Below are 13112 nucleotides of genomic sequence, written 5' to 3'. Positions count from 1 at the left end.
CCTAGTGTCTAAGATTATGAAATCAGCAGTGATGTAAAGGCCTTTAACCTTCACTAGCACGTACTCTACCAATCCATAAGCTTGTCTTACTGACTTGTCTGCCATTTGTAATGAGAATATGACAGGTTGTACCTCAATGATCCCTAGCTTCTCCATTACAGAGAGTGGCATAAGATTTATTCCTGACCCCATGTCACATAGAGCTTTCTCAAAGGTCATGGTGCCTATGGTACAAGGTATTAAGAATTTACCAGGGTCTTGTTTCTTTTGAGGTAAAGTTTGCTGAACCCATGTATCTAGTTCACTAATGAGCAAGGGAGGTTCACCTTCCCAAGTCTCATTACCAAACAACTTGGCATTTAGTTTCATGATGGCTCCCAAATATTGAGCAACTTGCTCTCCAGTTACATCTTCATCTTCTTCAGAGGAAGAATAATTTTCAGAGCTCATGAATGGCAGAAGGAGGTTTAATGGGATCTCTATGGTCTCTATATGACCTTCAGATTCCTTTGGATCCTCTATAGGGAACTCCTTCTTGCTTGAGAGACGTCCCATGAGGTCTTCCTCATTGGGATTCACGTCCTCTCCTTCCTCTCTAGGTTCGGCCATGTTTATTATATCAATGGCCTTGCACTCTCATTTTGGATTCTCTTCAGTATTGCTTGGGAGAGTACTAGGAGGAGTTTCAGTGATTTTCTTACTCAGTTGGCCCACTTGTGCCTCCAAATTTCTGATGGAGGATCTTGTTTCACTCATGAAACTTAAAGTGGCCTTAGACAGATCAGAGACTATGTTTGCTAAACTAGAAGTGCTCTGCTCAAAATTCTCTATCTGTTGCTGAGAAGATGATGGAAAAGGCTTGCTATTGCTGAGCCTATTTCTTCCACCATTATTAAAGCCTTGTTAAGGCTTTTGTTGATCCTTCCATGAGAAATTTGGATGATTTCTCCATGATGAATTATAGGTGTTTCCATAAGGTTCACCCATGTAATTCATCTCTGCTATTGCAGGGTTCTAAGGATCATAAGCTTCTTCTTCAGAAGATGCCTCTTTAGTACTGTTGGATGCATTTTGTCATCCATTCAGACTTTGAGAAATCATGTTGACTTGCTGAGTCAACATTTTGTTCTGAGCCAATATGACATTTAGAGCATCAATATCAAGAACTCCCTTCCTCTGAGGCATCCCATTACTCACAGAATTCCTCTCAGAAGTGTATATGAACTGGTTATTTGCAACCATGTCAATGAGTTCTTGAGCTTCTGCAGGCATTTTCTTTAGGTGAATAGATCAACCTGTAGAATGGTCCAGTGACATCTTGGAGAACTCAGATAGACCATAATAGAATATATCCAGAATGGCCCACTCTGAAAGCATGTCAGAAGGACACCTTTTAGTCATCTATTTGTATCTTTCCCAAGCTTCATAGAGGGATTCACCATCTTTTTGTTTGAAGGTCTGAACATCCACTCTAAGCTTGCTCAACTTTTGAGGAGGAAAGAACTTAGCCAAGAAGGCCGTGACCAGCTTATCCCAAGAGTCCAGGCTATCTTTAGGTTGTGAATCCAACCATATTCTAGCTCTGTCTCTTACAGCAAAGGAGAAAAGCATGAGCCTGTAGACTTCAGAATCTACTCCATTAGTCTTAACAGTCTCACAGATCTGCAAGAACTCAGTTAAAAACTGGTAGGGGTCTTTTGATGGAAGTCCATAGAACTTGCAGTTCTGTTGCATTAGAGCAACTAGTTGAGGTTTCAGCTCAAAATTGTTTACTCCAATGGTAGGGACTGAGATGTTTCTTCCATCAAATTTGGAAGTAGGTGTAGTATAATCAACAAGCATCCTCCATGCATTATTATTTTCGGCTGCCATCTCCTCTTCCTTTTCGAAAATTTCTGTAAGGTTGTCTTTGGATTGTTGTAATTTAGCTTTTCTTAGTTTCCTCTTCAGAGTCCTTTCAGGTTCAGGATCTACTTCAACAAGAATGTTCTTGTCCTTACTCCTGCTCATATGAAAAAGAAGGAAACAGAAAATAATAATAGGGATCCTCTTTACCACAGTAGAGAGATTCCTTTATGTTAGTAGAAGAGGAAAAGAATAGAAGAAGGAAAAGGTAAGAATTCAAACACAAGGGTGAAGATAGGTTCGAATTCTTGAGATGAAAAGAAGTGTTAGTAAATAAATAAATAAATAGAAAAAGTTGAGAGGGAGAGAATTTCGAAAATTAATTTTGAAAAGATAAGTTAGTGATTTTCGAAAATTAAAGGAAGAAATAAAATTAAAATTAAAATTTGAAACAATTAATTGATTAAAAAGAATTTTGAAAAGGAGGGAGAAAATTTTCGAAAATTAGAGAGATAAAATTAGTTAGGTGGTTTTGAAAAAGATAAAAATAAACAAAAAGTTAATTAGTTAGTTGAAAAAGATTTGAAAATCAATTTTAAAAAGATAAGAAGTTGGAAAACACATTTTAAAATCAAATTTTTGAAAAAGATATGATAGAAAAGATATTTTAAAAAAGAATTGATTTTTAAAATTAAAATTTGATTACCTGACTAACAAGAAACTAAAAGATATGATTCTAGAATTTAAAGATTGAACCTTTCTTAATAAGAAAGTAACAAACTTCAAAATTTTGAATCAATCACATTAATTGTTAGTGAAGTCTTTGAAAATCATGAATTAAAGATAAGAAAAAGATTTTAAAATTCAAATTAAAAATTTTCAAAAAATAGTAAGAAAAATGAAAACGATTTGATTTTTGAAAAAGTTTTGAAAAGATAAGATTTTTAAAATTGAAAATTTGACTTGACTTATAATAAATAGCTAAGTTTTAAAAATTTTTGACTAAGTCAACTCAAATTTTCGAAATTTTGAGAAAAATAAGGAAAAGATATTTTTTTTAATTTTTAATGATGAGAGAGAAAAACATAAAAATGACCCAAAACATGAAAATTTTTGGATCAAAACCAATGATGCATGCAAGAACACTATGACTTATTTTTAAAAATTTTCAAGAAAAGAAAAATATGCAAGACACCAAACTTAGAAATTTGCAATGCTTAGACACTATGAATACAAAAATGCATATGAAAAACAACAAAGAACACAAAACAAGAAAATTTAAAGATCAAACAAGAAGACTTATCAAGAACAACTTGAAGATCATGAAGAACACCATCCATGAATTTTTGAAAAATGCAAAAATTTTTGAAATATGCAATTGACACCAAACTTAAAAATTGACCCAAGACTCAAACAAGAAACACAAAATATTGTTGATTTTATGATTTTATGAATTTTTTTGGATTTTTTCGAAAATTTATAAATTTTTTTTCGGAAATTAATTTTTTTTGAAAAACGAAAAAAATTAAAAAAAAACTTTTTGAAAAGAAAATTACATAATCTGAGCAACAAGATGAACCGTCAGTTGTCCAAACTCAAACAATCCCCGGCAACGGCGCCAAAAACTTGGTGCACGAAATTGTGATCTCTAACAATGGCATTCAACTTGGTGTGCGCATCTACTAACTCAGCACTTTCTTCACAACTTTGCACAACTAACCAGCAAGTGCACTGGGTCGTCCAAGTAATAAACCTTACGTGAGTAAGGGTCGATCCCACAGAGATTGTTGGTATGAAGCAAGTTATGGTTATCTTGTAAATCTCAGTTAGGCAGATAATAAATGGTTGTGGAATTTTCGAATAATAATAATAATAAATAAATAGAAAATAAAGATAGAAATACTTATGTAGATCATTGGTGAGAATTTCAGATAAGTATATGGAGATGCTTTGTCCCTGTTGAATCTCTACTTTTCTACTGCCTTCCTTCAATCCTTTTTACTCCTTTCCATGGCAAGCTGTATGTAGGGCATCACCGTTGTCAATGGCTACATCTCATCATCTCAGTGAAAAAGGTCCAAATGCTCTTGTCACAGCACGACTAATCATTTGTCGGTTCTCGATCACGTCGGAATAGAATCCATTGATTTTTTTACGTTTGTCATCACGCCCAACAATCGTGAGTTTGAAGCTCGTCACAGTCATTCAATCCTTGAATCCTACTCGGAATACCACAGACAAGGTTTATACTTTCCGGATTCTCATGAATGCCGCCAACAATTCTAGCTTATACTACGAAGATTCTGATCAAGGAATCCAAGAGATATACGTACGGTCTAAGGTAGAATGGAAGTCGTTGTCAGTCACGCGTTTATAAGTGAGACTGATGATGAGTGTCACGGATCATCACATTCATCATGTTGAAGTGCAACGAATATCTTAGAACAAGAATAAGCTTAATTGAATAGAAAATTGTAGTGATTGCATTAAAACTCGAGGTACAGCAGAGCTCCACACCCTTAATCTATGGCGTGTAGAAATTCCACCGTTGAAAATACATAAGTGATGGTCCAGGCATGGCTGAATGGCCAGCCTCCACAAATGGCATATAAATTCGAAAATAGGGTAAAGGACCTGGTCTAAGGACTAGGCATCCAAAGATGTCTAATACAATAATAAAATGTTCTATTTATACTAGACTAGCTACTAGGGTTTACAGAAGTAAATAATTGATGCAAAAATCCACTTTCGGGGCCCACTTGGTGTATGCTTGGGCTGAGCTTGAGCGTTATACGTGCAGAGGCTTCTTTTGGAGTTAAACGCCAAGTTGTAACGTATTTTTGGTGTTTAACTCTGGTTCGTGACGTGTTTCTGGCGTTTGACTCCAGAATGCAGCATGGAACTGGCGTTGAACGCCAGTTTACATCATCTAATCTCGAATAAACTGTAGACTATTATATATTGTTGGAAAGCTCTGGATGTCTACTTTTTAACGCCGTTGAGAGCACGCCATTTGAAGTTTTGTAGATCTAGAAAATCTATTTCGAGTGCAGGGAGGTCAGAATCCAACAGCATCAGCAGTCCTTTGTCAGCCTTCTATCAGACTTTTGCTCAGGTTCCTCAATTTCAGCCAGAAAATACCTGAAATCACAGAAAAACATACAAACTCCTAGTAAAGTCTAGAAATATAAATTTTACATAAAACTAATAAAAACATCCCTAAAAGTCGCTAGATCCTACTAAAACTACCTAAAAATAATTCCAAAAAGCATATAAATTATCCGCTCATCAACTGTTTCTGCGCAGCACCATTGCTTGCCGGTTATCGGCTGAAATGTCCTGGATTTTTGGATTTTCGACCTTATCGCTATTCTACCATTTTTCGAATTCCAATAGGTTGGTGGCAACAGTTGAGAGAATAAAATCCTTTGTTGATTTCAATATAATGCTTTATTGAAAGATCAAATTGCATTCAGACCACTTCACTTTGATTTTGGAAAACCTTTTCCTCATATTTTTTTTTGTCATAATTAACAGATTTTTTTGAGTTTGTTTTTATCTTTTGAGCTCGTTTGAGATGGAATAGATAGAAGTTTAAGGGAATTTGCTGATAAGTGGAGATATTATTAGGCATCAGAAACAACATTGAATGTAGAAAGAAGGTTTTCTATTTTGTAGATTAGAGTATTGGGTTTGAATGTGTGATTTGCATACAGATTGAAAAATTGGAGAGATTGGTAAGGGAGGCAAGAGAAAAATCATTGGATAAGGAGTTTTGCCATAAGCTTATTGCTATGGCCTTCAAGTGAGTTTCACTTGTTTTAGTTATTGTTTAGTTTTATCTTAAGTTAAAGAACCAAATTTTAAGCTTGTATATTTTTGTGTTTCAGTTATTATAATATTAGTTTTTTTCATCTAAAATATTATTCATTGATGCATGATTTGTCTTATTTGGGTCATTAGGGGGATCACAAAAAATTGTTAAAAAGGACAAGAGAGAGTTTCTTGTGTTGAAGAGTTGCTTGTGAAGTAATTGCTGAAGTTGAATACTATTTGAGGTTGAAGGTGAATAGAAGTTGCGGAGAAAAGTTGAGGATTAAGTTACAAGTACAATTGTTAGCTTTACATGTTTGGAGTAATTTAGGATTTTTTAAATTTGCATTTTATGGATTATGACTATGTAAAATTTGTCGAATTCAACTTTTGAAATACATTGTTGCTATTTTTGTAAAATTTGTGGGATTAAGTTTAAATTTGTTGAAATATAATGCCATTTATTATTTTGTTGGTATACACAAATTATTATTTAGAATAGAAATATTTTTTACAATATTTAATAAAAGAAAATTTTGATATTGGAAAGATTATGACAGTTTAAAACAGTCATTAAATACAGGAAAAAACTGTCACAGGAATAAGTAACTTAATAACAGTTTTAAATCGAAAAACTGTCACCAAAAATATTATGACAGTTTAAATAGTCACTAAATATGCTTTAAAACTGTCATAAGAACTAGTAACTTAGTGACGGTTTAAAATAGTCATGAAATATAAGGAAAAACTGTCACAGGATTTAGTAATTTAACGACAGTTTCAAAACGTCGCGAAATATAGCATAAAAAACACCTTTACAAGTGTTACAAATTAGTGACAGTTTTATACTTCAAAAACCGTTACAAACAATTTAGCGGCACTTCTTACCAACGGTGGTCCAAAACCGTCACTATGTCAGCTGGTGACACTCAAATCTGTGACATTTTTTAACCGTCGTAAAACTATTTAGTGACAATTAAAACCGTTGCCAAGCATTAAAAAAACCGTCGCCAAAATGCTATTTTGTTGTAGTGATCTTTATTGATAAATGGATCTCTTGAACGTGCTTAGCAAGAATTAATATATTAACTTTTGACAATTTAACAAAAAGAGTATTTATTTTAAATATTTATATGAAATCAAGTTTAATCATGAAATAAAATGTTAAGAACACTAAAAAAAATAATTTAATCAATACTCTGATCCTCTTCTAATTTTTATCATTAGTAAGTTTGAAAAAAAGATAATAAATTATGATAATAAAAGAACATTGATTAAAAAGTATATAAATGAAATAAAAAATGAGAAAAAAGAATTGAATATTTATTTTTATTTTTTTTGTTTTGCAATGCAACCAAAAATTAATAAGTTATACAGTGGTTTATGTGTAATTTCTTATAATAAGTGGAAATGGGTTAGAATCTCGTTCTTTATATTTTAAATAATTTCTTTTACAAAAAAAATATTTCATTTATTAAAAAAAGTTATATATCACTTATAAATAATAAAGATAAATTAGATATAAAACTAGAGAAAAGGATTAGATATATTTTATGTCTAAAGTTCAATCCCAAATAATCTTAATAAATAATAGAAATATAAATAAATGAGTTTCTATAATTTCTAAATCAATATAAAAAGTGATGTAACATGTTAAAAAAATCTTTTTTTCCTTTGCTTAAAACTAAAATATATGGTCTAAAGATATTTCTATGAATAAAATATAAATTTTAATGTATGTTTAAGATCTAATAGATTTAATAATTTGTACCAATATACCCCCACACCCCTCATAAAAGAGGAAGAACAATAAAATACCACAAAAGAGAAAAAAAAATATCACATAGAGATGTAAAAAAAAAACTAAAATAAACTAAAAGATAAAACAGAGAAAAAATAAAAAATGAGATGATAGAAATGGCGAAGAAAAAGGTAAGAGATGAAAGAAAAGGGGATGAGAGGAAGGCAAAAAACGTTAGAAAAAAACAGAAGTAAAGAGAAAGGAATAAAAATGAAAGAAAACAAAAGAAGAAAGAAAAATGATAATAAAATAAAAAAGTGGAAGAGAGAAGAGAAAGGCCATTGCTTTGCAAGGTTAGTGGTGGAACCCTCCTTTCAAGGCAACAACAAAGACGAAAAAGAGAAAGCAAGTTGAAACCCTACGAGAGAAATAATAATGAACTAATATAAAGAGATGAGCGAATTTGTATTATATTTTAAATGGTTTTAATTGATCGACTTTATGTAATTAATTGTGTGTAGTATAGTGATAATTTAGGAACTACGTTTTTTTAAGATCTTGAGATCATACCTTAGTCCTAGGTAGATCCATAATTTATATAATATGATTATGCTTTAGAAAATCATTCTTGTTGTACTAACACACACATATTTATATTTAGGTAAAGTATACTTTTTCTATAATTTACCCAAAAGTATACAAACACTTACATATTTAGAAAATCATTTTTGTTGTCTCAAAAATTTTCGATTTGCATCAAATATATTCTTGATGGTTAAATTTTTAGAAAAGTTAAGACCAATTTAACAATAATGCATGAAAATTATACTTGATTTACTTGTGTTAAAGGTTGTTCTTATGAAATTGTTGTTGAATTGGTCTTAAAAATTTTGAAAAATTAGCTGTCAGGGATATATTTGATGCAAATAGAAATTTTTTGGAACAAAATAAAACTTAGAGATATTTTTAAAACTTTTGTCAAACTTTAGAAAAAAAATACTTTACCCTTTATACTTTCAAACACACTTCACGATCTAACACTTCCACTTAACTTTCACATACTCGTCCTTTATTCACAAATATTTGCGCCACATACACCTCTTTCATACATATAAACAAAAATTTTATTCACACATTTATTTCAAAAAATAACAAATAAACATATCACAAACATGAAGAACGAAGATTGAAAAAAATAAAATACGTATAAAATAATAATAAACCAGAAAAACTTAACTTCACTGATTTTCTGATATGCTTCTAAGTAAAAGATTTTTTTGTGATAAAATTTTTAGATTTCTTCCTCAAATTATTTTAACAATGATGATATATGAACTCTCCTCTTTGCACTTTATTTTTTTTAACTTTCTATTTGAAAATTTTTGTCCTTAGGTCCCTTTTTTTTAACCCTTCTTTTACTCTTGTACTAAATTGTTTGTGATAATATTTATAAGAAAGATGCTCATTCATTAATGCAAATTGAGGCAAAAAATTCTATCACCTGCACATATTTTGGCGAGTATTTTTAATGATTGTTTGCAAATAAGTTGATGATAGCCTTATTTTTCAAGATCTTGGTGCTGCTAATTTTATTAGAAGATCCTATTTCTGATTTTGATTTGCTACGAGTATGCTACTTTTGATTTTTCATACTTTTGATTTTTTTTTATTATTTTTCTTTTGAATATTGATGTAAGAAAAAATATTGAAATAAAATATTTTATTTTTATGATATTTTTGTTTTTATTTTTCTAAATAATAATAATAATAATAATAATAATAATAATAATAATAATAATAATAATAATAATAAGTTTTTATGTGAATAAATTTAGATATCAACACCAAAATTTTTCAACCTAATTCACAAAGTTCTAACCATTCATCCACGAATAAAATAAAAAGTGAATTACAGCTATGTCAATTAGGTCATTCCAACCATTTTAATTACAACTATTTATGTTCAAGTATGTAATTCAAGATTGACATAGATTATAAGTCAAAGTCAAATAACTAAATTACTCTATTTTTAACCTAGATAATTCATCAAATACTTAAAGTATCTAAATAAGCATAAACTTGCAATTAATAAAATTGTAATTCTAAAATCACCAAATTTACAATAAACATAAAACTAACATCAAGACAATACCCAAAAAAAAGTAATTCATTAAACTTAAATAAAAGGTTCAAACATAAAGCACTCATAACATTAATTGAAATAATGTGGGAAAAAATTGCAAACCATAAAAAGAATGAAGAAGATGAACAGTTGAAAGTTTGATTTTTTTCGTCGTATATCCTTAAAACTTTGATGTATTGGAAGCATTTTTGGGATCCAAAATGCAAGTCACGTGCTTTATTATAGACGTATGTGAATACATATACGCGCGACTCATTTTCTTTGTCCAATACAGACATATGCGTACTATGTTGAAGCACTGAATGTTAGTTTTTTTATGCTGCTAAAAATGTCCCATTTAGACTTTTATAGCTCAAGCTATATCAAATTAATGCGAAAATACCAGGATTGACAACATGAAATATTCTTGCCACTAATCATTGGTTGTGAATTACATCTATAATCATTGAGAACTGGAAAAGTTTTCAACATAAAAGGTTATAGAGTTGGAGTTTTTCTTTTCAACAACTCTAGGTTTGTTCCAATTCGATTAGTATAGCTCTTTGTGATGCCTTTTTTTATAAATATATCTTGTATTTCAACACAAAAAAATTAAACAAAATTTATCATGGACAGCAGTTTGATATTAAACCAATTATACTCAAAATAAAGACAAAATTCATTCAAATTATTAATTATTATGATTGGAGAGGAGAATTCAAATGCAACTAAAAATTACATAAAAAATAGAAAAAAATTTATTTAAATCAAAGTAAATGTATACATTTTCTACTTAATAAAATGACTTCTATTAACCTGTCATTGCCTATCATCATTGTGGTTTTGAACAAAAAAATGTGTAAGAGAAGGAGAAATGAAAGGAAACAACCCCTAGGTGTGAATATGAGGATGCGAAAATGATATATGCAAGAAGAATTATAAGAAAAAGAGATGAGATCAACACAAGAGAACTGAAATAAATAAAGAGAAAACAAAAGAATGGAAGAGTAATCCTATCCTATTTTTTTCAATTTTTTAAGAACAAATTTTGTAAGTAAACTTGTAAAGGTATAGGAGGATATTTAGGACAAGTTGAAAAAATTATATATAATTGTTTCTGGTTCAAGACTAATAAAATTCAGTTGAGGTGTATAAATACTCATTTATATAAACTGAAAGCTTTATTCCAATATCAATCTCAGTTTTTTTTTCTCTGGATTCTTCTTGCTTTCTCTCTGCCATCATTCTCATATGGCATCAAAAGAACTCCATGATCTATGTCCGAAGTAGTAGACAATACTACACTTGAGGTGTAAGCCACCAGTCCTACCACTACTTCAGCTAAACCATTCATTATTCCACTCAAATCTATGAAGAAACAAGGATCAACCTCTGAATATCTTCTTTAGATATAGAAAATTGTTAACTCTTCAGTAGTGACAGAACCTCTTCATATTTATTCTGAATACACTAGTGTAATTTTAGATAGTCTCAATGCTAATTATGAGTCTTTCATCATTTTTGGGACTACAAAAGAACTACCATGTGTTATTCTTGATCTTGAGACACTTTTTATTACCTAAGAAGACATAAGTGACCACTTTCACAAACTAGATTCCAATATGGTTCACGTAAATGTCACTCGAACCACTTCATCAAATATCAAGTATGGCAGAAGATCTTGTGATGTTCTTACTTGAGGCCCCTTTAGGTGTAGAGGTTATGAAGGCAGGACCACATATACTGACAGAGGTTCTTGACCTCCACAAGTCACCCTTAATGTCAAATGTATGGATTATTAGGACATGTAGTAAGCTACTATTTCTTCTAATTTGATTAAACTTTTCTATATGCTCAACAACATACTCTTTTTTTTCCAATGCATAATGCATTTTCACCACCATCCTTTCACAATTTAAAAGCACTCATAGTCACCCCCTCCTCAATTTTTGGTCCTTCATGGTGTGTGGATTCAAGAGCTATACATCATTGCACCCCTGATGTCTTCAACCTTTATCAATAATAGGAATATACAGTCAAGAACTGGTTTATATGGGTAATGTCTCAGGTATGTTAATCAAGCATATATAAAATTCTATTTGCATCACATCCCCACTTTTAAATCTTACAACTTATATGATTTGATTCATATTTCTTCTCTGCAATAAGGTTGATAGAGGAATGTATCATTTTGAATATGTCCCCCACACCCGACCCGAAGCACGCGCGACTGGCCACAAAGCGGCTCGAGTCACCACGCCCAGCAAACGATCGGGTCGGTACCCTCGAGGCGGGACTCGAAACCCCCGACCCGGAACCTGGAACGTCCTGCCCTTCTCCACGTGGACTAGGGCAGCTCATGGAAACATCCTGGCCAGTGGGCTAGGTCACCTATGGGCCCTCCCAGCGCAGTATATGAGGGAAGAGGTCAGCTCTTCCCCCAAAAGTATGTGACATCTTACCCAATTCGGCTATCATCTCGTACGGACGCTGACTTGATCATCGAAGTGTCCTTGCAGGTGGCCATCCCTCCCGTCCATGCTGTCTCCGACGTCACCAACTTCCAGCTTACATCTCTACTCCCGCTCTAAGTCCATTCAAGGCCTCATCCACTTATTCTCTCCACACCAACTGACCCGTCGAGTAGCCACGGTATCCTAGGTAACGAACATTGGCACCGTCTGTGGGGACCCTGAAGCAAATATGGAGCGACTCTCCACGTTAGAGAAACTTCGCGAAGGAGGAAGGGTTCGCCTGCGTAGGGCGAGTTCGACAGCTCGCACCGACAAACAACCACGACCCTCCGCTCAGCCAAACTAGCCAATCTACACCAAGACCCCTGAAAGACGTCCCTTCAGAGGGACGGGAGCCGACAGCGCTAAGATTATGCAAGAGCTTAGACACAGAGTGCAAAACCTTGAAAGGGAGCTAGCAACGAGGAGCCAATCCCACAGAGACGTCAGCCAATCCCGCGTCCACTCCCCCTCCCGAATATATGAGAACCGAGAAAGGAGTTCAACAAAACACGAAGATGAAACGCACACACAAACGACCTCCCGCTCTACCCGAGGTAGATCTAAAAACCGCGGGGAGTCCCAAAAGGAAAAAGCCAGAAAACGGCTGGAACCCACCATCATGGGAGCCATTCCTTTCCACCCCTCGATCCTCAAGGTCCGGCTTACAAAAAACTTCGACAAGCCAACGAACACGAGGTACGACGGGACTAAGGACCCCAAGAACACCTCACGACATTTGAAGCAAGAATGAATTTGGAGGGAGTAGGCGACGCAGTCAGGTGCTGAGCATTCCCTGTGACGCTGGCTGGCCCAACAATTCGATGGTTTAATGCACTCTCACAGAGATCCATCACGACCTTCTCAGACATCTCCCAAAGCTTCCTAGCTCGATTCACCACATGCATAGCCAAGGCAAAACACTCAATCAACTTGTTGGGGGTTACCCAAAAACCCGGAGAGCTGACCAGAAAGTTCCTGGACAGAATCAATGATGAATGCTTGGAAATCGATGGCCTCACCGACTCGGTAGCTAGTCTCTGCCTGACGAACGGCTTGCTAAATGAGGACTTCAGAA

General features: G+C 33.2%; 1 non-coding gene across 1 annotated transcript; it reads left to right on the top strand.

Annotated features, from left to right (window-relative positions):
- The first annotated feature begins 1371 nt into the window (after positions 1-1371).
- On the top strand, positions 1372-1479 carry LOC112763950 (small nucleolar RNA R71). The gene has a single exon (XR_003182966.1). It is a non-coding gene; the product is annotated as a small nucleolar RNA R71 (small nucleolar RNA).
- The last annotated feature ends 11633 nt before the right edge of the window (positions 1480-13112 follow it).

The sequence above is a fragment of the Arachis hypogaea genome, chromosome 2, assembly GCF_003086295.3.
Source record: "Arachis hypogaea cultivar Tifrunner chromosome 2, arahy.Tifrunner.gnm2.J5K5, whole genome shotgun sequence".
NCBI lineage: Eukaryota > Viridiplantae > Streptophyta > Magnoliopsida > Fabales > Fabaceae > Arachis > Arachis hypogaea.
The sequence above is the reverse complement of the archived record's forward strand: the minus strand, read 5'-3'. Positions and strand labels throughout refer to the sequence as shown.